The sequence below is a fragment of the Staurois parvus genome, unplaced genomic scaffold (genome assembly GCF_062004578.1).
Source record: "Staurois parvus isolate SC_StPar_1 unplaced genomic scaffold, SC_StPar_1.0 ptg000222l, whole genome shotgun sequence".
Lineage (NCBI taxonomy): Eukaryota > Metazoa > Chordata > Amphibia > Anura > Ranidae > Staurois > Staurois parvus.
In genome coordinates this window covers 886,981-911,845 of record NW_028318018.1, presented here as the reverse complement: position 1 = coordinate 911,845, position 24,865 = coordinate 886,981, and the positions used below count along the sequence as shown (strand labels likewise).

The 24,865-nt window shown below is 47.9% G+C and overlaps 1 protein-coding gene across 1 annotated transcript in view; it reads left to right on the top strand.

The window, feature by feature from the left end:
* The window catches only part of LOC149460675 (uncharacterized), a 52,803-nt gene that overhangs the window by 12,869 nt on the left and 15,069 nt on the right, over window positions 1–24,865 (top strand). The gene's annotated exons all lie outside the window — the stretch shown is intronic.

Here is a 24,865-nt window from a genome sequence, read left to right as displayed (position 1 = left end):
GTTGGTTTTTATTTTTAATGATCATTAATAAATATATCTTATATATCATCGCAGGCTGTGTCAGCATTATGGTTGTCCTCAAAGGGCCAGTTGTAACTGTAAGACTAGATGTCCAGAGCACCTCACCCCCCCCATTACATCAGATGCCAAGAACTCCACATCCTCCCCAACATCACCGTGCACCTCCTTTGGGGGCAGAGCGGGAAAGCAGAAAGTGCAGGGTCTGGAGGAGGACCAGAGGAGGAGTGGAGTCAATTACCAGAGTCTGCTGAATGCTGAGACCAATGGAGACGAGGATGAGGGGATTATTATTATTATACAGTATTTATAAAGCGCCAATAGTTCGCTCAGCGCTGTACATTATAAAGGGGGACAGACCATGTGACAGAACAATACCAATACAATGCAAAACATGAGGGGATCGAGGGCCCTGCTCTTTCAAGCTTACAATCTAGGAGGGAGGGGATAGTGGTACAGGAGGAGATAGCTGTGGGGGATGGAGTGGTAGGAAGAGTGGAGGAGGTCGGCAGGTTAGCAGGGGGTGGGGTAGGCTTCCCTGAAGAGATGGGTTTTCAGGGTGCGCCTAAAGGAGAGGAGAGTAGGTGATAATCTGATAGGTTGGGGCAGGGAGTTCCAGAGGATGGGTGACACCCTGGAGAAGTCCTGGAGGCGGGCATGGGAGGAGGAGACCAGGGAACTAGAGAGAAGGAGGTCTTGTGAGGAGCGGAGTGTGCATGCTGGGCGGTACTTGGATATTAGGTCAGTGATGTAGTTCGGGGCAGTATGGTGGACAGCTGTGTACGTCAGCGTTAGGATTTTGAATTTGATCCGTTGTGCAATCGGAAGCCAGTGGAGGGATTGGCAGAGGGGGGGTGGCGGAAACGGAGCGGTTGGAAAGGTGAATGAGTCTGGCAGCCGTATTCAGGATGGACTGAAGCGGGGATAGCCAGCGGCGAGGCAGGCCAGTGATGAGGGAGTTGCAGTAGTCGAGTCGTGATATGATGAGGGAGTGGATGAGCTGTTTAGTGGTTTCTGGGGTTAGGAACGTGCGGATTTTGGCGATGTTGCGGAGGTGGAGTCTGCACGAGTTTGTTAAAGATTGGACTTGGGGCTGGAAGGATAGGTTGGAGTCCAAAATGACACCAAGTACTCTGGCCTGCGGGGCGGGTTTGATGGTGGTGTTGTTGGACATGATGGAGAAGTCAATGGGGGGTGGTGTCCGGGCTGGAGGGAAGACAAGAAACTCGGTTTTGGAGAGGTTCAGTTTAAGGAAGTGGAGCGACATCCAGTCTGATATGTCGCTCAACAGGTGTGTGATTCGAGCGGAGACCGAGGGGGTGAGGTGGGGGGTTGAGAGATAGATTTGTGTGTCGTCGGCATAGAGGTGGTAGTTGAAGCCGTGAGAGTGTATGAGTTGGCCAAGGGAGGAGGTGTAGATGGAGAAGAGAAGGGGCCCGAGGACAGAGCCTTGAGGGACCCCAACAGAGAGGGGGAGTGAGAGGGAGGTGGTGGCATTATAGGTAACGCTGAAAGAGCGTTGTGACAGGTAGGATGAGAGCCAGGAGAGAGCAGAATCTCTGAGGCCGAGGGAGTGTAGTTTTTTGAGGAGGAGGGGGTGGTCGACTGTGTCAAAGGCCGCAGAGAGGTCAAGGAGTAGGAGCACTGAATAGTGGCCATTAGCTTTGGCGGTTAGCAGGTCGTTGGAGAGTTTGAGTAAGGCAGTTTCGGTGGAGTGTAGGGGACGGAAGCCGGACTGTAGGGGATCGAGGAGGTTGTTGTCGTTGAGGTGAGAGCATAGGCGGGCGTAGACTAGGCGCTCAAGGAGTTTAGATGTAAATGGGAGCAGGGAGATGGGTCTGAGGTTGTTCAGGTCATTGGGGTCCAGGGAGGGCTTTTTAAGTATGGGGGTGATGTGTGCATGTTTCAGAGGGGAAGGGAAAGTGCCGGAGGAGAGGGAGAGATTGAAGATGTGGGTGAGGGAGCGTAGGATGGAGGGGGAGGGAGGTTGTAGGAGTTGTGAGGGGATAGGGTCAAGGGGGCAGGTGGTGAGGCGGGCATCAGAGAGGATCTTGGAGACTTCTTCGATGGTAGTAAGGTCAAAGGTGCGGAGTGTTGGGGGAGCTTCAGTATGAGGAATGTAGGGTGGGGTGGGAGAGGAGGTCAGAGCAGTGCTGGGGCCGTGGGAGAGGGGTGATGAGGGGGTAGCTGAGTGAGGGGGAAGGGGGTTGGAGGGAGTTTGAGCAGCGACGAAGTCCCTGCGGTTTATGTCGAGGGGGAGGGGGGATGAGGGGGTAGCTGTGTGAGAGGGGACGGGTTGAGAAGGCGTGTGAGTTGCGGCAATGTCCTTGCGAATTGTGTCAATCTTGTTTTTGAAGTGATTGGCAATCTCAAGGGCAGTGAGTGAGGTGCTGGGTGGAGGTGGGGGTGGAGAGAGTAGAGAGTTGAAGGTGGAGAAGAGTCAGCGAGGATTGGAGGAGAGGGCCTTGATGAGGGTCAGGAAGTAGGCTTGTTTGGCAGTATGGAGGGAGGAGGTGTAGGTGTGGAAGGCAGATTTGTATCGGGTGAAGGCTTGTTGGGATTTGGTTTTGCGCCATAGTCGCTCCAGGGCACGACTGTGTCGTTTGAGGGTTTTGGTGTGATCAGTCTGCCAGGGCTGGAGCGGTCGGGGTCTGATGTTGCGTGTGGTTAAAGGCGCTAGTGAGTCAAGGGCTGTTGACAGCGCATTGTTGTAGGCGGTCATAGCCAAGTCGGGGCAGGACAGGGGGAGGATGCGGTCATGGAGTTGATCAACTGCGGAGTGGAGGGAGGCAGGTTTAAGGTTGCGGAGGTTACGGCTGGTAGTAGTGTGACATTTGGAGGGGTAGGTGTTGGAGAACGAGGAGATAGAGAAGGTAATCAGGTTGTGGTCAGAGAGAGGGAAGGGGGTGTTCGTGAGGTTGTGGGGAGCGCAGTGGTTGGAGAAGACAAGATCAAGGATATTACCGTCGGAGTGGGTGGTGGATTGTATGCACTGTGCAAGTGCAAAGGAGGAGGTTAAGTGGAGGAGACGGGCTGTGTCCGGGTTGTCGAGGTTGACAGGGATGTTGAAATCCCCAAGGATGATAGTGGGTAGCTCAGAGGAGAGGAAGAAGGGTAGCCAGGAGGAGAAGTCTTCCAGGAAGCGGGGTATGGATCCAGGAGGCCGGTATATCACAGCAATCTTCAGGGGGGTTGGGGAGAATAGTCGGACGCAGTGGGCCTCGAAGGAGGAGAAGGATAGGGAGGGGGGTTTGGGAGGACTCGGAAGGTGCTCAGCGGTGACAGGAGCAGGCCAACCCCACCACCTTTACGACCGTTGGGCCTGGGTGAGTGGGTCCAGGTGAGATCGCCGTAGGAGAGTGCAGCAGGGGAGGTAGAGTCAGTGGGCTGGATCCAGGTTTCCGTAATCGCCAGGAGGTTGAGGGAGCGGGAAACAAAGAGGTCGTGGATGGCGGTAAGCTTGTTGCACACCGATCGGGCGTTCAGGAGTGCACATGAAAACGGGGGGGAGATTTTAGGGAGCAGGGGGACAGATACTAAGTTGCGGGGGTTGCGGCAGGACGTGGAGGCGGGAGGGTTTTGGGCGGGTGAGGGAGGTAGTGGAGGGCCAGGATTCGGGGAGATGTCCCCCGCGGTTATGAGGAGGAGAAGGGTGAGAAAGGTGGCATGGGAGCGGGATGTGCAGGAGCGTGAGAAACTACTAGTGGAGGTGTTCGGGTCAGTGGGAGAGTGGAGTAATAGGAGGAGGTGGTAGGTGCCATAGAGGGGTGAGGGAAGCAGTGAGGGCACAATATACAAATGTTTGGGAGGAGCAGAGGGATATAGTGAATGGATTTTGGGAACAGAGGAGAGGAAAATGAGAAGGAGGAGTGGAAGAGGCATTTTGGGGAGGTGATGAAAGCAATAGTAGGGAGATGATAGCAATGAGGGGTAGATGTACAAGTTTTGGGGTGGAGCAGAGGGGTAAAGAAATGAGATTTGGGAACAGAGGATAGTAATATGAAGAGGAGAAGAGGGGTGTATTATATAAAAGGTACACGGAGTGGAACTCAGGTATGTAAAAGATATTTCCCAGTGTGTTTCCTTGCAGTCTCTCCAGCATGCAGTAGAGTTTCTTGCTGTTGTTGTGTCTTCCTGCTGCTTAAGTTCTCCTGCTTTAGTGCAACTGCTGTGTTTAACTGCTCTGCACTCCATCATAAGCAGCACCCCCATCAGAGACTGTGCCCCCCATCAGAGATCTCCCCCATGAGCTGAACTAAATTTATAGGGAGATGCTCAAATGAGCATTCAACTCCGCCCCAATTAGAAGCTGATAAGGCTCACATGAATGGGGGGGATGTTTCTTAGGAACCAGGCCACAGTCATAAACCTGAGTGCACCTAGAGGTGAGGACAAGTCAACAGATACACAGATATAATTACAACATTTGTTGAGAATTTAACAGGAGTCAATGCGTTTGTCTGGTTAAGAGTGGAGGTAGCAGATAAATGCAGTTACCCAGAGAAGAACAGCAGGAGTCAATGCGTTTGTCTGGTTAAGAGTGGAGGTAGCAGATAAATGCAGTTACCTGTGAAAGTAGAGAAGGCATAATTAAAGTGCTGTGTTTAACTGCTCTGCACTCATTCAAAGCCGCACTCCATCATAAGCAGCACCCCCATCAGAGACTGTGCCCCCCATCAGATGATGATGCAACTGCAATGAGAAGTGCAGGATTTGGCAGAGGAGTTCTATTCTCTTCTCTGCTGCCAACTGCTGAGACAAGGTGGGGGAGGAAACAAGGGGGTACCTGCAGGAGAGGTACAAGGGCCACATGAAATAACTTAGAGGGCAGGATCTGGATACAGGTGTTTGACACCTGTGTTATATATATAGAAAGCATATGTACATCATCATTTGTATATATATATATATATATTTATATATATAATATTTTACCCACGTGCTGACAACCTGTAGTGGGTTACCTCAGTTTCATCAAAAGTACAAGGCCCTATCCTACAAGCCCTTGCTCCCCCCTCCACACCTACTGTATACATTTCCAATGCATACCTTTGACTCACTGCCCCCGCTCTTTGCTGCTCAGTGACTGAGGTTATGTATCATGGACCTGCCAGTGCTGTGATTCCAATATGCTGAATAAGGGCTTGAGACCAGATATACCTTTAATGTTCCTGCGTTTTCATGTCCTCATTCTTCCCGTTTTCTTTCCCTGGGATGACTTACGTCTGATTCTTTGCCTATGTATTGCTATGTATCTTTTTGTTTGCTGTATGTGTATTACCTCCTATTGTATTTCTGACTGATACCTTGTATTACCTGGACCTATTGTATGCTCTGAGTTTATTAATAAACTTTAATTTAAAAAAATATTTTATTTTTTTTCCATAAACTAAATTGTATTGTTTAAGTTTTTAAGTGCACACAGTATATCCAACATTCAGCCCAGACAATGGAGTCATACATTCTAATGTATAAGCAGTTGTGGCAATGTTACAGATCATACAGAACGATAACTTGCTTTGTCTCTGGTGTCACTTTTACTTTCTATAAACAAATGAAAAGAGAAAAAAGAAGCAACGTAGAACAATTCACCTGTACATGGCAAGTAACTCTCTCCAGTACATACATAGATAGCTGACACCGTTCAAGTAGGCCTGTGTCTACAGGATCATACACCAAGTATCAGCCTCCAATGTAGTCACCATTTAGTAGGGTACAGTTGGCTGGTCCATTTTTAAAGGCCTAAAAAAGTTAAACCTATAAAAAGCTATGACAAATGAAGTATGGGGAGTGAGTACCGGAGTATCCAGCCAGTTCTGCCAGAGAGCCATAAGTCTCCTAGGACAAGTTAGGTTTTCATGTATTAATGTGGAGTTCACCTGCTCAATCCATGCCTGGTGGGAGTATGAGTTGATAACCAGAATTCTTGGATTCGATTTGCAGGTTCGTTCAGAAAGTACATCTAAGAATCCAAAAATTACAAGCTTAATCTCAGCTAGGGAGAGACTTTGTTCAATTAAAAGAAAAATGTCAGACAGGTGAGAAAAATGCAAATGAGCAGCTGAGAGAGGAGCTAAAAACACTAAAAATACCCCCAAAGATCTATCCTAGAAATTCAGTCTAAAATGTAACAATTACACCAAGAAAACCCTCAACTGAGAGAAGAGATAATGACACCAAAGATACAAATGGAGCTCAACAACCAGGAAAGAGAATCAAAGAGGATGATTTATACAAAGTACCCATCAAGGAACAACAGACCGGTGAGACCAATCAGCTTCCGAAATGTAACAAGACAAAGACCAGCAATAGCAAAGACAACTCTACTAATCCTGAGACCACAAATAGTGATGGCCGAACACCCCCCTGTTCAGGTCGCGGTCAAACATCCGAACCTACAGAATGTTCTACAGTGAATGTCAAACACAAAGGACTGAGAGGTGTCTTACCGCATCTGAGTATGAAGATACCGCTCAGTTACTAATATCCGGCATGAGTTATGTGATGAAGTCACGCGGTATTTTAGTAGTGAGACATTCATTCATGTTCCTGGTGTCAGTGGGGTTTCCTGCCGACAGCTGAATGTCAAAAGAATTGTCAGCATTGCCCAACAATTAAAAAAAACAAAAAAAACCAAAACAGCTTGGGGTCCCCCCTCCCATCCATACCAAGCCCTTTGGGTCTGGTATGGATTTTGAGGGGGACCCTCCATGCCAGACCCTTATCAGAGCATGCAGCCTGGCAGGTCAATTAGGGGGGGATGAGAGCCCCCCTCCTGAACCATGCCTTCAACATGGGGGGGGTGCTTTGGGCCAGGAGCCCCCAAAGCACCTTGTCCAGATATTGATTGGGACAAGGGCCTCTTCCCCACAACCCTGGCCTGTGGTTGTGGAGGTCTGAAGCCTGGGGGGATTATCAGAATCTGGAAGCACGCTTTAACAAGGGGGCCCCCAAATCCCGGCCCCCCTGCCTGTGTGAATGAGTAGGCGGTATATGGTACTGCTACCCATTCACAAAAAAAGGTGTAGTTAATAAATGACAGGAGACAGTCTTTGACAAGTCCTTTATTAACTAGCTGCCGACCGCAGATAGCCGAATGACGGCTGCACTGCGGCCGGCCAGTTCTGAGTGGACATCATATGACGTCCTCCCAGAACGCGCTCTCCTGTGCGCCCCAGGGGGCGTGCACCCGGCGATCTCCGTGATCGCTGTGTCCTACGGACACAGTTGATCACGAGATGTGGTAAAAGGCCAATCACAGCGGCCTTTTACCACGTGATCAGCGGTGTCCAATGACACGCTGATCACAGGGAAATGCAAGTGCCGGTTCTCGGCTGCACTTTCCTCATGCTGTCAGATCGTGAGGAAAGTACTGCCGAGAACCGGCAGTTGTCAGAGCGGGGATCGGCACCGATCATCAGGGCACTGATGATCAGTGCCCTGATGATCGGTGCCCAGCAGTGCCACCCGCAAGTTCCGCCCACCTGTGCCCAGCAGTGCGCCCACTAGCTCCGCCCACCCGTGCCCAGCAGTGCACCCACCTGTGCCCAGCAGTGCACCCACCTGTGCCACTCTGCAGTGCCACCTACCTGTGCCCAGAAGTTCCACCTACCTGTGCCCAGCAGTGCCACCCACCTGTGCCCACCCTCCTGTGCCCACCAGTGCAACCCACCTGTGCCCACTCACCAGTGCTGCCCACCAGTGCCACCCACCAGTGCAGCCCAGCAGTGCTGCCAGTCAGTGCCACCAGTCAGTGCCCAGGGGTTGTGCCAGTCAGTGCCGCCAGTCAGTGCCCAGCAGTGATGCCAGTCAGTGCCGTCTATCAGTACCCATCATCAGTGTCACCTATCAGTGCCGCCTATCAGTGCTGCATATTAGTGCCGCCTATCCGTGACACCTCATTAGTGCTGTCTATCAGTGCCGCCTATCCGTGCCACCTCATTAGTACTGCCTATCAGTGCCCTTTAGTGCTGCCTATCAGTGCCCATCAGTGCCGCCTATCAGTGCCCATCAGTGCTGCCTCATCAACGCAAATCAGTGAAGGAGAAAAAATACCTGTTTGAAAAATTTTATAAAAGAAACAAAGAAACTTTTTTTTTTTTCAAATTTTTTGCACTTTTTTTATTTATAGCGCAAAAAGTAAAGCGCCCAGTGGCAATTAAATACCACCAAAAGAAAGCTCTATTTGTGAGAAAAAAATAATCAAAATTTCATATGGGTACAATGTTGCATGACCGCGCAATTGTCAATCAAAGTGCGGCAGCACTGAAAGCTAAAAATTGGCCTGGTAAGGAAGGGGGTATAAGTGTCTGATAGGCAAGTGGTTAAAAATGAAAATTTAAAAAAATGTCCCCTGAAGTAGATCCAACATCAATCATAATGCCCACTGCCACCGAAACCCAAAAAAAGAGGGAAAAAATGCTCCACTTGTGAAGCTGGCTCACGGCTGTCTGACAGCTGCGTCCATGATGACAGTTCTTATATACTGTCCTGATGTCACAAGGGAGTGGGGGATCACCCCGCCCCCTTGTGACATCATCACATGCTGTGAATGGTCAAAGCATTGCACCTGACCTGTGGTTAGGTGCATTGCTTTGACCAATCACAATGCAATGTTAGGGCGCAGTGCATTGTGGGACACAGCTGGCAAACAGCCCACCGAATGCCTGTACCATTCAGGTGTTCACCGAACGCACAAATGGCCCATGTTCAAGTCAAACTCAAGTTTGACTGGAACATGAAGCCCATCCCTACAAACAAACAATCATCAAACCACAAGAACAGCCAACAATCTCCTGATTCTTATTGTTATTAATAGACTCCAATGGGAAATATCTAAACACCAAACGGCTCTTCCCAGGAACAAGAGACAACAAAATTCAAGTCCAACAACTGAACAAGCGATAGGAGTCATCAATGATCCGTATTTCACCAACCCCAAACATATCATCATACACACCGACCCAAACATATCATCATACACACCGACCCAAACATATCATCATACACACCGACCCAAACATATCATCATACACACCGACCCAAACATATCATCATACACACCGACCCCAACATATCATCATACACACCGACCCAAACATATCATCATACACACCGACCCAAACATATCATCATACACACCGACCCAAACGTATCATCATACACACCGACCCAAACGTATCATCATACACACCGACCCAAACGTATCATCATACACACCGACCCAAACATATCATCATACACACCGACCCAAACATATCATCATACACACCGACCCAAACATATCATCATACACACCGACCCAAACATATCATCATACACACCGACCCAAACATATCATCATACACACCGACCCAAACATATCATCATACACACCGACCCAAACATATCATCATACACACCGACCCAAACGTATCATCATACACACCGACCCAAACATATCATCATACACACCGACCCAAACATATCATCATACACACCGACCCAAACATATCATCATACACACCAACCCAAACGTATCATCATACACACCGACCCAAACGTATCATCATACACACCGACCCAAACGTATCATCATACACACCGACCCAAACGTATCATCATACACACCGACCCAAACATATCATACACACCGACCCAAACATATCATCATACACACCGACCCAAACGTATCATCATACACACCGACCCAAACGTATCATCATACACACAGACCCAAACGTATCATCATACACACAGACCCAAACATATCATCATACACACCGACCCAAACATATCATCATACACACCGACCCAAACGTATCATCATACACACTGACCCAAACGTATCATCATACACACCGACCCAAACATCCTCCAGGGACAAAAGGAAGCCTCTGAGAATAAACTATTACAGCTAACAGAGACCGCACAACAAAAATGTCCTCACTCCAACATCATACTGTCCTCCCTAATTCCAAGGATGGACATAACAAACAATAGAAAACTCAGCGAATCAACACAGAGCTGGCAGATAAAACCAGGTCAGAGCCTACCATTCACCTGACACAACATCATTCCATCATGACCCAACACCTCTATGACTACAAACACCTCAACTAACAAGGGGGCAGTCAACTAGCAAGAGAACCCAAAGACATTGTACTGAATGGAACTCACAACCCGGGATCTGGCATAAACCATCTCAGATGGACACAATGGGGCTGATTTACTAAAACTGGAGTGTGCAAAATCTGGGGCAGCTGTGCATGGGAGCCAATCAGGTTCTGACTTCTGCTTGTTCAATTAAGCTTTGACCATAAACCTGGAAGCTGATTGGTTCCCATGCAGAGCTGCACCAGATTTTGCACTCTCCAGTGTCTCATTGTCATCACATGCTGTGTCCAGAATGACCACCCATCCCCCCTTATCAGCTGGCTTCAATGTTATATCTCACCTTGCTGCTAATGATGGCAATGCACCTTTCTCCTCAATGGTCCCATTATTAGGATATGACCCCAGAGTTCCTGATCATAGACTGTCATACGTCACCATCTTTATCATCCAAATGAAGGAACATTTCTGCTGCTGCATATGTAGTGGGTGGTGGAAACTTCCATTTTGTCTGTAAACCTCAGACAGACCTACTCAGTGGTGTGACTACAGATGATCCCTCAATATCACCTCTCCAAGAATAATGTACCTTCAATCTAATATTCCTAAATAATCTATACAAGTCCTGTGCCAACAAAAACTTCTTCATGATACCTTTAGGGCTAAAGCCCAAACCTTTCCCCAGAAGGTCCATCTTCCCCGATGTCAGTCCAGCTGAGGAGAAGGTGACAATTCCGTCTATTTCTGTTGATGATGAATCATCTGTTGGGATGGTTGGATGAGTGGGAGATCCCTTGTTGCAGCGTTGATGTTTCCTACCTCCCCTGTGGCCGGATCTCTGCTGTTTCCTTGATTCTGATGTACAATACGAGGTCGATGTTGTCCCTCTATAGATCCTAATAAAGTGCCTCCAGCAGAGGAGGGAAGTGATGGGTCAGAGGCTGTAGAAGAAGCTCTAGTGAGCAGTCTAGATGGACGAGGTGAGTCTTGTGTAGGTGGTGCTCCAAGAGTACGCCTGATTAGTAGATGGTTAGATGTTGGACTCCTTCAGCTGCTCGGCTGACAATGCAGACTGCAGTGTAGACTCCACCTGTGTGATCTGTACAGCCAGACCAGGTTCTTCCTTCTGGAGAAATGAAACTGGAGAACAATGGAGCTTTTGTTTAGGACTTGTGTAAACAGACCAGTGGACTCCTCCCTGTCCACAAACAGACCACTGGACTCCTCCCTGTCCACAAACAGACCATTGGACTCCACCCTGTCCACAAACAAAGCTGGGGTCAGTTTACCTCCTAGCCCCCCATATAATAAGCTGTGCTTTCTAATGTTCAGCTAAAGTTATCTTTTTACATAGACAAGACAGTTGTCTTTTTAGGAACTTCTCAGGAGGACTTTGATCTGGTGTCATTTACCCAAAAAAAACCCTTCCCCTCCTCCACTAAGAACACCCCCTTCTCCCCCCCACAGAGGAAACCCCTCCCCCACTAAAGACACCCTCTCCACTGAGGATACTCCATTCCTCTCCTTTCCTCCTCTGAAGACACTCCTCCCCCTCCTTTCCTGCACTGGTGTTGACACCCCTCCCCCACTAAAGACACCCTCTCCACTGAATATACTCCATTCCCCTCTTTTCCTCCTCTGAAGACACCCCTCCCTCTCCTTTCCTGCACTAGGGACACCCTTCCCCCTCCCCTTCTGAGGACACTCTCTCCCCTAGTGTTATCACCCCTTCCCCACTCAAGACACTCTTTCCACTGAGATCATCCCTTCCAGTTTAACATGTTGCCACCCGGCCTATAGCCAGATGGCAGCCGGGCGAAAAGCTCGTCCCTCCGGGTTTACGCCATATGGCAAAAATAAAAAAAAATTATCAATTTTTTTTTTTTTGTGCTGTCACCAGTCAGTGTCCCTGATCACCGCCATGCCAGTTATATGATAATTCTGTACTGCACTGGTGACAGTATATAAAAAAATAGTGAAAATAATTTTTTTTTAATTTCTTCAATTTCCAAAAAATTATGACAAAAAAGTTACAACTTCAAAAAACTCGCCATGCCTCTTATGAAATATGTCACACTGTCTACTTTGCAAAAAGAGGTAATTTGGGGGATATCTGTACCGTCCTGACATTTGGGGGATATCTGTACTGTCCTGACATTTGGGGGATATCTGTACCGTCCTGACATTTGGGGGATATCTGTACTGTTCTGACATTTGGGGATATCTGTACTGTTCTGACATTTGGGGGATATCTGTACCGTCCTGACATTTGGGGGATATCTGTACCGTCCTGACATTTGGGGGTATCTGTACTGTCCTGACATTTGGGGGATATCTGTACCGTCCTGACATTTGGGGGATATCTGTACTGTTCTGACATTTGGGGGATATCTGTACCGTCCTGACATTTGGGGGATATCTGTACTGTCCTGACATTTGGGGGATATCTGTACTGTTCTGACATTTGGGGGATATCTGTACTGTCCTGACATTTGGGGGATATCTCTACTGTCCTGACATTTGGGGGATATCTGTACCGTTCTGACATTTGGGGGATATCTGTACCGTCCTGACATTTGTGGTATATATGTACTGTCCTGACATTTGGGGGATACCTGTACCGTCCTGACATTTGGGGGATACCTGTACCGTCCTGACATTTGGGGGATATCTGTACTGTTCTGACATTTTGGGGGGATATCTGTACCGTCCTGACATTTGTGGTATATATGTACTGTCCTGACATTTGGGGGATACCTGTACCGTCCTGACATTTGGGGGATATCTATACTGTCCTGACATTTGGGGGATATCTGTACTGTCCTGACATTTGGGGGATATCTGTACTGTCCTGACATTTGGGGGATATCTGTACCGTCCTGACATTTGGGGATATCTGTACTGTCCTGACATTTTGGGGGGATATCTGTACCATCCTGACATTGGGGGATATCTGTACCGTCCCGACATTTGGGGGATATCTGTACTGTCCTGACATTTGGGGGATATTTGTACTGTCCTGACATTTGGGGGATATCTGTACTGTCCTGACATTTTGGGGGGATATCTGTACCGTCCTGACATGTGGGGGATGTCTGTACTGTCCTGACATTTGGGGGATATCTGTACCGTCCTGACATTTGGGGGATATCTGTACTTTCGTGACATTTGGGGGATATCTGTACTGTTCTGATATTTGGGGGATATCTGTACTGTTCTGACATTCTTGTACTGCACTGGTGACAGTATATAAAAAAATAGTGAAAATAATTTTTTTTTAATTTCTTCAATTTCCAAAAAATTATGACAAAAAAGTTACAACTTCAAAAAACTCGCCATGCCTCTTATGAAATATGTCACACTGTCTACTTTGCAAAAAGAGGTAATTTGGGGGATATCTGTACCGTCCTGACATTTGGGGGATATCTGTACTGTCCTGACATTTGGGGGATATCTGTACTGTTCTGACATTTGGGGGATATCTGTACTGTTCTGACATTTGGGGGATATCTGTACTGTCCTGACATTTGGGGGATATCTCTACTGTCCTGACATTTGGGGGATATCTGTACCGTTCTGACATTTGGGGGATATCTGTACCGTCCTGACATTTGTGGTATATATGTACTGTCCTGACATTTGGGGGATACCTGTACCGTCCTGACATTTGGGGGATATCTGTACTGTCCTGACATTTTGGGGGGATATCTGTACCGTCCTGACATGTGGGGGATGTCTGTACTGTCCTGACATTTGGGGGATATCTGTACCGTCCTGACATTTGGGGGATACCTGTACCGTCCTGACATTTGGGGGATATCTATACTGTCCTGACATTTGGGGGATATCTGTACTGTCCTGACATTTGGGGGATATCTGTACTGTCCTGACATTTGGGGGATATCTGTACCGTCCTGACATTTGGGGATATCTGTACTGTCCTGACATTTTGGGGGGATATCTGTACCGTCCTGACATTGGGGGATATCTGTACCGTCCCGACATTTGGGGGATATCTGTACTGTCCTGACATTTGGGGGATATTTGTACTGTCCTGACATTTGGGGGATATCTGTACTGTCCTGACATTTTGGGGGGATATCTGTACCGTCCTGACATGTGGGGGATGTCTGTACTGTCCTGACATTTGGGGGATATCTGTACCGTCCTGACATTTGGGGGATATCTGTACTTTCGTGACATTTGGGGGATATCTGTACTGTTCTGATATTTGGGGGATATCTGTACTGTTCTGACATTCTTGGACCTCAAGAAAATAGATTGGCTGTCAGTACTTCAGGATTGATCAATATTCTGATATATCACATAGCTTGTGAACTCTATAACTTCCCTACAGACTAAATCATAAATAATAATTTGGGTTATTTTCACCAAAGACATGTAGCAGAATACATCTCGGTCTAAATGTATAAAGAACAATTATTTATTTGCAAACTTTTATAACAGAAACAAAGAAAAACGTGTTTTTTTTTAATTTTCAGTCTTTTTTTGTTAATTTAGCAAAAAATAAAAACCACCAAAAGAAAGTTCTAGTTGTGTGAAGAAAATTATAAAATTTTAGTTTGGGTACAATGTTGTATGACCGTGCAATTGTCATTCAAAGTGTGAGAGCGCTGAAACCTGAAAATTGGCCTGGGCAGGAAGGGGGTAAAGTGCTCGGTATGGAAGGGGTTAAGAAGCTCTGGGTAGTTCTGGTTATTAAGGATACGTGTGAATGTGGTAAAACCTTGAGATTGGAAATAATATTTGGCCTTGCTCCACATTCTGTCAATCAGTGCTAGAGTGGGGAACTGTGCTAGGGCTTTGAACTCACCTGCTTCCAGGCATTCCACTAAATGATCTGTGGACACAATCCCTAGAAGAAGTGAACTGACCGGGTCTGGGTGTGGATTGTCCCGCCAGGCTGGAAAGTGTTGTAACTGGGCCACAATATAATAAAGAGAAGGATTGGGAACCTCAGGGCCTCCCATATCTTTAGCCTCCTGTAGAGTTTCTAGTTCAATCCAAGGCGTGGCATCCACCAGATTAAGGAGCCAAACACCATATCAAATCTTCTAAAGATCCGTATAGGAATCCAAACAGGGATGTTGTGCAGAATATAAAGTCATTGAGGGGCCCAGATCATTCTGATGAAGTTACACCTCCCTACCACGGATCGAGGGAGTTTAGTCCAGCTAGTTGTTTTCTGTTGAAATGTTTTAATTAATGGAAGTCAGTTTATATCTGTATATTTCGATAGAGTGGGGTGAATGATAATACCCAGATATATAAAGGAGGCCACTATTTCAATCTGTGCAGCTTCAGGTGGTATGGGATGTGTAAGGGTGTCCAGTAGGAGAAGGGTGGACTTATCCCAATTTATTGAGAAGCCGGAGAAGGAGCCAAATTCACTGATTAATGTCATTAGGTGTGTCAATGAGGCAAATGTATCACCCAAAAACAGAAGGGTGTCATCACCATAGAAAAATACTTTCTCCATCTGCTCTCCTCTACAAAAACCATTTACCCGGACCCTCTCCAATGGCAGCCACCAGAGGTTCTATCACTATAGCGAATAACAGCGGGTAGAGAGGACAGCCCTGCCATGTCCCTCTGCCTAGTGTGAATGAGATGGACAGGGCATTGTTAACCCGAATGCGGGCCGACGGGGCACGATAGAATCATTGAATCCACAAAATGAAAGTGTCCCCCAGGGTTACATTTCACAAGGACTTGCCAACGGTATCTCCATTCTACACAGCCAAACACCTTAGGAGCGTCCGGAGACAAAATCACCATCACCCATATTATCAGAAGGGATTTGAAGGTTAAGATAAAGCCTATGACTATTGATTGCTGTAGATCTGAATGAAACCCGACTGATCCGGGTGAATAAGTGTAGAGATAACCCTAGTCAGTCTGGTCACCAGTACTTCAGTAATAATTATGAGGTCTGAGGTCAATAGCGATATGGGCCGGTAGGATTCTGCTAAGGTTGGGTCCCTCCCCGGCTTCAAAAGTACGACTATTATTGCCTCATACATGGGGAGGGAGTTCTGTTCCAATGCCACCTGGAGTATTTTAAGTAGTTCAGGTAGAAGTATTCCCCCAATTATTTGTAAATTTCCATGGGCAGCCCATCTCCACCAGGAGCCTTGGAATTGGAGTATGAAGCTCCAGCCATCTGCAAGTCTTCAGGAGTGAGTGGTGCTTTAAGCTTTTGCCTTTGATGAATAGTAAGTTGAGGAAGTGTTAAAAACTCCCGCATGGTAGAGTCATCAGAAGACACTTTGGGAGAGTAGAGCATTTCATGAAAAGATCTAAAGCCTTGTAAGATGGAGGGGGTATCTGTGACCAATTGAGTCGAGGACAGTTTTGAAGAAGAGATATGAGAAGATGGTTACTGAGCTTTTGCAATGATTGCGAGAATATGACCCGTCTTTTCCCCCTCCTCAAGGCTTGAGAAGAAAAAATGTTTATTTTCAGCATGCTGAAGTTGGACAGTGCGCAGAAACTGTTGTGCCACAAGCACCCCCTCTCTTGGCCGGCCTCAACCTCCCACTGTCTGGAGTTAGTCTTCATTCTGGAAATGTCTTTGATATACGTGCCTCTAATATATGCTTTCAAAGCATCCCAAACAATCATAGGAGATGTTGAATGTCTGTATCCAAGTAGAAAGCCCTGTAATTGTTTATGCATTAAGTCAGTGAAGAGAGTTTCCACAATGTAAATGTAGAGGACCTTTTCAGGGACAAGGATATACGCATTGGGAATGATCAGATAGGCTCCCAGCTAAAGAGGTCACCTGAGGTGTATATGGTAGAATCAGATTGGAACCCAATGCCAAATCTATATGGGATAGCGAGGAGTGACATTAAATTTGAGCATCTAGTGGGTGGAGGGATCGCCATAAGTCCCGGAGTCCAATTTCCTTCATGTGGTGGACAAAAGGAGTGATTTGTCTAGGGCCAAGTGGGGAGAATTTTTTTAAGAGATCTAAGGAAGTATCCAAAACTGTGTTAATGTCCCCCATTACCAATAATGGTGTTTGTGGATGGGTGGCTATAAATTGAAACAGACATCTCACCGTCTCCATATGAAATGGTGGAGGTACATACATATTTGCAAGAACACATAAATGAGAGTCCCAATTGTATAACAGAAATATATAACGACCCAACGGATCTATTTTGGATGAGATAACCATGAAAGGTACTCCTCTGACAACCATGATACTCATGCCCCTAGAGTACTGAGAGTGTGTAGCATGGAACTGAAGGGGGAACTCAGAGCGTTTCAAAAGATGAAGAGTATCCAAAGTCATGTGAGTCTCCTGAAGGCGTACAATGGAAGGGTTTTGATGGCTGAGGAATGTGAAGACAGACGTTCTCTTCTTTGGGTCATGCAGGCCATGGACATTCCAAGAAAGGACAATATCCTTTTGATTACTCATAGTTATGAAGGAGGTTATGAAGACTAGGAGTGTGATTCCTCAGGGGTAGTGTTCCGTGTCCCAAGGAAGTGTTTGGTGGGATATCGTCAGCACGATATATACAATTATAGGGAACACCCAGAGACGCTGGATCTCCTCTCACACTCCAGTAGGCGATAATTGGCGTAGGATGTTTTCCGGTCCAGAGACAGCATAGCAAGTGAAAAAAATATAAAAAATACCAGCTTAGGCCCAAACATGGGCAAACCTGAGTCAACTCAAAAACGCCCCGCAGGGTAACAGAAGGGGAAAGCAAAAGGACTATATGTGACATTCCAAAGGGTGTAGCCATGAGAGTCATCTGTTACTAAAGCAAAACAGGCAATCTACTCATCCCTGAACTCCGCTTTCATACTAAGGGAGAGACAAGGAGAAATTTGAGTTGGGAACGCCGGGCAATGGATAAGTCATACTGGAGCTGGACATAAGCACCTTTCATTCCTATCCAGCCAGGTAGCTGCTGCTGCAGGGGAGTCATAGAATTGTACGGAGCCATCTGTTATGACTTGTAGCTTCTCAGGATAAAGCATGGAGTAAGACACTTGGATCACACGTAGGCGGCATTTAACATCAGTAGATCTGGCTCGCTTACGCTGGATTTTAGCTGAGAAATCTGGAAATATAGATATTTTTGCACCTTGTATTTCCATGGCAGGTGGTTGTCTAGCAAGATGGAGGATGACATCTCTATCCTTTTAATGTAAAAGTTTCAGTAGACAAGGTCTGTCAGAGGCCCCTGGTGGAGGACGGGGTGGGACCCGATAGGCTCTTTCCACTGAGAAAAAAGGTGTTAGGTCATCTTTGCCGAATGTATTCAGTAACCAAGTCTCAATAAATCCCACAGGATTCTTTCCCTCAGCTTTCTCAGGCAAGCCTACCAGGTGAAGGTTGCTCCTACGTAGGTGATTCTCCATGTCCTCTGATCTGGCCAGGTGCTCAGATGTTCTCATGGTGTTAGAATGTACATCTTGTTACAATGGAGGGAGTTCATCCTCCAATGTGCTCACCCTGCCTTCAATGGTGGTCGCCCTCTCTCTCATCTTGTGCATATCATGGCGGATAAATAAAATGTCCTCTTTCATGCTTTTATATTCCACAGTAAGCTGTGTGAGCGATGTGCCATGAGTGTGGACTGCTGTTAATATTTCTTTCAGCGATGGTTCTGGGGGTTCAGGAACCTCTGCATGGCTGTCAGAGTGGGGAATAGGAGAGCAGATACTCACTGTGCCGGAGGGCAGAGAAGGCTTTGCAGAGGCCTGAGGGAGCTGCCACCCCCTCTATCACTCATCGCCACCTGCCCAACACAAGAAGTACTGCACTTCCTTATTTACTCCAAGATTTAGTCATGAAGAACAGCGGGGCTGAGCCCCACCAGAGGTCAGAGAGTGAAGAAACAACCAGAACTGTCTTTTATAGGAGGGACAGTGATGAGGGGATTATAGGACGAGGGTCCCCACCCCCTTTATCACTCATTGCCATCTTCCCAACACAAGAAGTACAGCACTTCCTTATTTACTCCATGATTTAGTCATGAAGAACAGCGGGGCTGACCCCCACCAGAGGTCAGAGAGTGAAGAAACAACCAGAACTGTCTTTTATAGGAAGGACAGTGATGAGGGGATTATAGGACGAGGGCCCCCACCCCCTCTATCACTCATCGCCATCTTCCCAACACAAGAAGTACTGCACTTCCTTATTTAGTCCATGATTTAGTCATGAAGAACAGCGGGACTGAGCCCCACCAGAGGTATTGTAGCCCCACCTGGCAAGTATTGTTTTTAATCTTTATCCCTGCTGTGGGCAAGCTGCAGGGCTCTCCTTTCAGGTGCCAGCCTCTGCCACCCCGTGTGTGTGAACCTCCCCTGTACCTACTATGCTTCCCTGGCTCTGCTTGTATATTTGTGGGCCCGGGTCAGTGGGTCCCGGAGGGTAGAGGGGACGGAGTAGATGTTCACTCCCTTCTTGTCCTGACCCAGAAGTGACGTTATGACAGATTTCCCAACCATCGAGGACGACAAAGAATATAATGCGGTGCGATGTGCTCTACATTACATCCAGTGGAGTACAGGGGAGACATTGGGGGTCTTTTAGACCCTGGATGTCTCAATAAAGAGAACCTCTCATCAAAAGTCATCACATAGATGACTTTGTCCCCTTAAGTAAAATGTTTTTCTTTAATTGTAAAGAATTAAAGTTACACCCAAGTACATAACTCCTCCCCTTGAAAAATTTTAAGGCACCCCCACATATATGCATGGCAAAAGGTATCCAACATGTCAACTTAAGGTTTGACATGTTGGATATCTATTTACTCGCTGCAACCTCGGCTTTTATATTTTTACAAATAAATGGGTCATTTATTGCTTTTTTGTGCCCTGAAATTAACTTAAGTGTATCCTCCTTCGCACTCACACAATACACTCAATCCTCCACCCACATCGATGGGAACACCCTGGACCTCGTCTTCTCCCACCTCTGTACCCTCAACCAGTTCACTAACACCCCCTTCCCTCTCTCCGACCACCACCTCCTCATGTTCTCTGTCTCCCCTTCCCCCAACTCCACCCCCCAAAAGCGCCAAACCATCACCAGTCGCAACCTCCGCAACCTGAACCCGGCCCCCCTCCACTTTGCTGCCGACCGCCTACGCGGCAGCATCCTTCCACTGTCATGTCCTGACCTAGCCACCACCACGTACAACGACTCACTGTCAGCTGCCCTAGACTCTCTGGCACCCCTTACCACACGCAACATCAAACCCAGACCGCTTCAACCATGGCAGAACGACCATACTAAACGCCTCAAACGTCGCAGTCGTGCACTGGAGAGACTATGGCGCAAAACCAGGTCCCCTCACGCATTCTCCCTCTACAAATCTGCCTTCCTCACTTTCACCTCCTCCCTCCATGCCACCAAGCAGGCCTACTTTGTAAATCTGATCAACACCCTCTCCTCCTGCCCTCGCTGACTCTTCTCCACCTTCAACTCCCTGCTCTCCCCCCCCTCCACTCAGTACCTCACTCACCTCCCACGAGATTGCCACTCATTTCCACAACAAGATTGACGCAATCCGTAAGGACATAGTCAACTCGCAATCTACCTCCCCACCTAGCCTCCCCCCCATCACCCCCTCTTCTCTCCCCTCCCCTGACCTCGCAACCACACTGCCCCCCACCACACCCAAGGCCCCGCTTACCGTAACCCCCCCAGCACTGTAATCCTTCAGCCCCGCTACCACTGAGGAAGTCACCAGGGTTTTCTCAGAAGCCCGCCTCACTACCTGCCCCTTGGACCCTATCCCCTCTCAACTCCTTCGGTCACCCCCCTCTTCCCTCATCCGCTCCCTCACCCATATCTTCAATCTCTCCCTCTCTGCTGGCACATTACCCTCCCCCCTAAAGCATGCGCACATCACCCCCATACTCAAAAAGCCCTCCCTGGACCCCACTGACCCAAACAACCTCAGACCCATCTCCCTGCTGCCACTCACTTCCAAACTCCTCGAGCGCTTAGTCTACGACCGCTTAAGCGCCCACCTAACTGACAACAACCTCCTTGATCCACTACAGTCTGGCTTCCATCCCCTACACTCCACCGAAACCGCCCTCCTCAAAATCACCAACGACCTACTAACTGCCAAAGCCAAAGGCGACTACTCTGTCCTCCTTCTCCTGGACCTCTCTGCGGCCTTCGACACAGTTGACCACCCCCTCCTCCTTAATAAACTACTCTCCCTTGGCATCAGAGACACCGCTCTCTCCTGGTTCTCCTCTTACCTATCCCGACGCTCCTTCAGCGTTTCCTACACGGTGCCACCTCCCCTTCCCTCCCCCTCTCTGTTGGGGTCCCCCAAGACTCTGTCCTTGGACCCCTTCTCTTCTCCATCTACACCTCCTCCCTTGGCAAACTCATACACTCTCACGGCTTCAACTACCACCTCTACGCTGATGACACTCAAAATTACCTATCCACCCCTCACCTCACCTCCACATTCTCCGCCCGCATCACTCACCTCCTAAATGACATCTCAGACTGGATGTCGCTACATTTCCTCAAGCTTAACCTCTCCAAAACCGAGCTTCTCGTCTTCCCCCCAGCCCGCGCCCCCCCCCCCATCCTATCCATCATCACCAACAACAGCACCATCAATCCCGCCCCGCAAGCCAAAGTCCTTGGCGTCATTCTGGACTCAAACCTTTCCTTCCAACCTCATGTCAAATCACTTACAAACACTTGCAGACTCCACCTCCGCAACATCGCCAAGATACGCTACTTCCTTACCCCTGACACCGCTAAACTACTCGTACACTCCCTCATCATCTCACGCCTTGACTACTGCAACTCCCTCCTCACCGGCCTACCACAGCGCAGGCTCTCCCCGCTTCAGACCATCCTGAACTCAGCGGCCAGACTCATCCACCTCACCAGCCGCTCCACCTCTGCCACACCCCTCTGCCTCTCCCTCCACTGGCTCCACCCCCCTCTGCCTATCCCTCCACTGGCTCCACCCCCTCTGCCTCTCCCTCCACTGGCTCCCCCCCCCTCTGCCTATCCCTCCACTGGCTTCCGATTGCCAACGCATCAAATTCAAACTAACTCTGACCTACAAAGCCATTCACAACACTGCCTCTAACTACCTCACCGACCTGATCCCCAAGTACCACCCTACCCGTACCCTTCGCTCCTCACAGGACCTCCTTCTGTCTTTCTCCCTGGTCTCCTCCTCCCACGCATGACTGCAAGACTTCTCCAGGTCCTCCCCATCCTCTGGAACTCACTACCCGAATCCATCCGACTGTCACCTTAACTCCTCGCCTTCAGGCGCTCCCTGAAAACCTATCTGTAATGTTACTGTAATGTTTCATGTATTGTCCCCCCCTCTATTGTACAGCGCTGAGCAAACCCTTTGGCGCTATATAAACTCAATGTAATAATAATAATATTTTTTTACTGAAATTTGGCATTTCCTAGATCTTTGTGATATTTTGTGACATAAAAATTGGAACTGACATTATTTTATTCTCTAAAGTCTCTACTTTCAGAAAATTGATATTTTGGGGGTTTTCTGTCATCTTCAGGATAAAATGATTTTTTAAACGTGCAAAAAATGCCAAAACAGCTCTGGGAGTGAAAGGGAGAAAGGATAAGCCGGACACTCCCCTTTCCTGAGGAGCAGCCAATCGGTTCTCATTACACTGAAAGGTCTCTCCCCTCCCTGCTAGTCCCCGGGTGCGGTGCTGGAGACAGGCGGGGGAGGGGAGGAGGAGATAAACAGCGCAATGTTACACATATTACACATTTAAGTTGCTATAAAGCCCCTTTCATTGCTTAAACCCCCAACATTCCTAAAAGAGCCTCAGATTTATATACATTTGTTGTAAATAGGAAATAACATCTTATTACCTCCTCTGCTGCCACTTCCACCAACGTCTCCTCTATACTTCTTCCTGCCTCACCTCTCATCTGGAACTTCCTGTCTGTGTCTGACATCACTTCCTGTCTGTGCCTGACATCACTTCCTGTCTGCATTCCATAGAGACTTCCTGTGTGAGTATAGGTGAGATCCCCACCTTGTGGAGTTCAGAGGAACTGCAGCCCCGAGATCCATCCCATAATCCCCCTTCCTGTATAATATGTACCTTACAGGGATACTACGGGAGATGAAACATTACTGAATAAAAGAAGAAGAAATAAATGTAACTCTTATGTAACCAACTGTTCAACAAACATCTCTTATTACATATAGAAAAGTCTTACAAACACAGAACACAAAATACAAATGTATAGCTAATGAGAGCGATCCCGCCAAACCTGATCCTTCTGGGGGGGACAATGCAAAAATATATATCAATCCACTCATAATGACATCATCTTCTGGGAGTGTCTGCACAGCCATCCATTTCATACACATTTCATTGTCTCAGCAGATCTCCTGCATCCTATTAGCTCCCATTTCCCTCTCTATGTCTCAGCGGATCTCCTGCAGCCTATTAGCTCCCATTTCTCTCTCTATGTCTCAGCAGATCCCCTGCAGCCTATTAGCACCCATTTCTCTCTCTATGTCTCAGCAGATCTCCTGCAGCCTATTAGCACCCATTTCCCTTTCTATGTCTCAGCAGATCTCCCGCAGCCTATTAGCACCCATTTCCCTCTCTATGTCTCAGCGGATCTCCCGCAGCCTGTTAGCTCCCATTTCCCTCTCTACGTCTCAGCGGATCTCCCGCAGCCTATTAGCTCCTATTTCCCTCTCTACGTCTCAGCGGATCTTCTGCAGCCTATTAGCACCCATTTCCCTTTCTATGTCTCAGGAGATCTCCTGCAGCCTATTAGCTCCCATTTCCCTCTCTATGTCTCAGCAGATCTCCTGCAGCCTATTAGTACCCATTTCCCTCTCTATGTCTCAGCAGATCTCCTGCAGCCTGACTTCTCGGGGGAGGGATTTTGGCTCCTCTGATTTTGCAGTAAATGTGATTGCATTAGTCCCGTTGGTTTTCGTATTTCCATGTAATAAAAGGTGTCACACGATGTCAGGTTCCCCTTTCTCTCCTCCCTGAGTGTGTATTTAGAGGCGGAGCTCCTGCTGGAATGGCGGTCGGAGGCGGAGTCTAGGAGGGAGACTGGCAGAACCCGCAGCAGACTTGCAGGAGTGAGCGAGGAGGATCCGGTTCCTTTACCATCGGAGATGAGGAGAGTGTGAAGGATGTTTCTGACTCTGGGAGCTGAAAAGCTGGGAGTCCTATTGGTGTGGTGAGGGGGAAGCACTACTAGGGGGCGCCCTCACCATCCCGTGTACAAGAGGTGGAAGAAGGCGGGGCTACACTACAGCTGACACAGTTTGGAGGGCGGAGCACTTTCACACCTTATCAACTTTTCACTGATTGGTGGATTTTTGGAGTAAAATAAGTGGATTGAAGTAGATGCAAAGTGGAAGCGGTGGACTTGCAGAGAACACTATACTGAGCACACAATATTGTCTGTCTCCATGGATTTGCACAGGATTTGAGATGATTTCCTATAGCAGCAAATCTGATGAGATGAATGAAGTGGGTGTAAAGTGGAAGCAGTGGATGTGCAGGGAGCAGCATCTTGAGCACAAAGCACTTTATGTTGTGGATGGATTTGCACACGGTTCAGTTTCCTTCATTTATTGATAAACCCCATAAGACCAATGAAGTGGGTGTAAAGTGGAAGCAGTGGATGTGCAGAGAATAGGATTTGGAGCCCCGAGCTCTTTATCTCTGAATGTCTCCACATATTTGTAGT